Consider the following 2,650-nt stretch of genomic DNA (forward strand, 5'->3'; position numbering starts at 1 on the left):
TTAATCATTTGTTAATCGATTCCGAAGCTGTGGTCAGCGGCCGATGCGCTCTAGATTCTCCGGGAAATGAGATTTTTTAATTTTAGCAGTGTCATTCACGTACATTCATACATGTTTCGCTCAATTCAATTCATCGGTGATTCAGGAATTCAAGAAAATTAAAAAAAAAAAAAAAAAAACAAGAAAAGAAACGAAAAGCCTATAAACAAGTTGATAATCGGCTAAATCATATTCGGTCAACATGTCTCTCTCTTCGTCACTCACTCCCAACATTTTCAATTACTTTGCTTCTTCATATTCCATATTCCATGTGTTTGTCTTCTAGCAACCATCGTTGTACATGCACTTTTTTTTCTTTGTTTCCTTCTTTTTTGGTTTCTGTTCACCTTCAGAATAATCCCATTTTGCTAACATGGGGGTCACTACAAATTTATATACTTAGCAAACCGGAATTGGACCGGTGGGTTTGAACCCAAGAAATGGTTTGAACCCTTTACCTTGATTGAGTAGTTCGATATATTGTTCAGTTGTTTTAATTTTATTGGAGATCTACTGGCATCTGATCGGTAGGTTGAACTAGGTTAGACCAGCAACCCAGACCAATGGCTAGCTAGAACAAAAACAATTGCTGAGAGATGCATTTTTTTAAACAAGTTGGACCAGACCCACATGAAGATTAGTTATATGGATCAATGCCATACACAATTAATCTAATTAATTTAGTATAAACATAAATTTAAACAAATAGCCAACTTGTGATATGTGGAATTAAGGAATGTATCGCTTTCTTTCATGTACCTTTAGGTATCTAAAGACTTGAACAAAACACACAATATATTAATGGAGCTAGTTTGATTCAATCAGAAGTCTATCACGTGCCTAGCTTTTATTCCTCTCTATTACTTTCTCATTACTTTTCCATCTCATTTTTCTATAATGTTTGATCGGAATCCAGTTAACAAACCATACCCAGTCTTACATATCTATATGGCTAGCTTTCTCTTTGACTCTAACACACCCTTCCACATGAAGGAGAAGGACTCCTCAGTGAAACGTGAGACCTTAGATTTCTGAATTGTTGTTATAATAAACTTTATTTTTGGGGGGTTAATCACTAATCAGTAATCTTTTGCTTATTTCGCAATATTGATCACAGCCCGACAAAAGAAAAAGAAAAAAATTAAAGGCAATGCGTACGACCCAAAAAATCCCATGTTGTTTAAGCAGAGAAGGTTTAAGTAGTGTTTGTGTTTGATTTTGATTTACGTTAATATAATAATGAAGATCATGCTTTGAGGGAGAAACAGACAAACACACGACGCGATCCAATCGCCTCGCCTCCTCGAACCAATAACCAAAAAGAATAATCGTCTGGCATAGCATGGTTGTAGACAGCTTTTGAATTTGCATTGCTTCTTCTTCTTCTCTCTACGATCCCTTCTACTAATAGAATCTCCGAGAACGATGCCACTTAGGCTAACGTGCGCCACCTTAGAATAATAGTAAAAGCGGTCAAACCCCGCCTTCAACTTTCAATAATTGATGTTAAAAAGCCACTTCCCTTTTTAATTCCCTCCGTGTCAATAGTCAGCAGTACTGAAACAAAAAGCAGAAAGGAAAGGTGAAAGGGAAAAGGACCCTCCTTTTCTTCTTTCTTTCATTCTTTCCCACTTAACACTCGCCCCATCAAAGCTGCCCCAGAAGGGTCTGATCACCTTTAAGCGGCAAAAGCCAGACCCAGCCAAGGACGAAACCCCATTTCATTTTAGGCTGGCTGGTCTAGACAGTAGTACTCTAGCTAGCTAAGCAGCTAAGCTAGCAGTCTATCCTGCGCACCACCCCTCGATACACACAATAGTGCAAAATTTTCTTTCGTTTCAGTAGAGACAAAAGGGGTAAAGACGTACGTACGTTACGTAATACGTGACCCAATTGGGGTGGAGGTGGTAAAGCGGAGAGCCCGTCCGGTGCCTCGAAACTCGAGCAACCTTTTGCTTTTTGTGTTTCTGTTATTACCAACTACTACTAGTAGTTTTACTATCACTTCTGCTTACCCTATTTCGTGTCTTGTCTATTCTCCAATCTCAATGTACACGCAATTCTCTTTTACCCGAATAATAATAATATGTTTAAAAGAGAGAGAGAAAAGGAAGATGGAGAGACAGAGAGAGAGAGAGAGAAACATACAATTACAATACTTCTTCGGCTTATTAGTTTCTCGGAAAATGTTACACAAGGCTGAAGGCACAGTTTCATCACAGGATCTTGACTCTTGAGACAGTCCTGAACCGTTAAATTCATTGATGCTACATTAGCTTGATTTATATATCCCGTGAACAACCCAATCCACCAATTCATTTGTGTGTCATGCATTTACCTTTCAATAAATTTAAAGGGATTAAACCTCTAACTCAAGGATATTAGTGAGAGATTTATTCAATTATTAATTAAAAGTTAAAAATTAAAACTTAAACCAAATCATTTTTTATTACTGACTGAATAAAACTGCAAGTTCTATTTGATTTGATTTGGTTTTACGGTTTGAGCTGTAGTGTATATATATAATAAACACCCCTAGAGCGCTCAATCTCATAACTCTTAAAGTGGGTGGGGCCGACCTCAGTGCGACACTGCTCAGCAACGCTTCATG

The sequence above is a fragment of the Nelumbo lutea genome, chromosome 5, assembly GCF_056320005.1.
Source record: "Nelumbo lutea isolate HS-2025 chromosome 5, American lotus-T2T, whole genome shotgun sequence".
NCBI lineage: Eukaryota > Viridiplantae > Streptophyta > Magnoliopsida > Proteales > Nelumbonaceae > Nelumbo > Nelumbo lutea.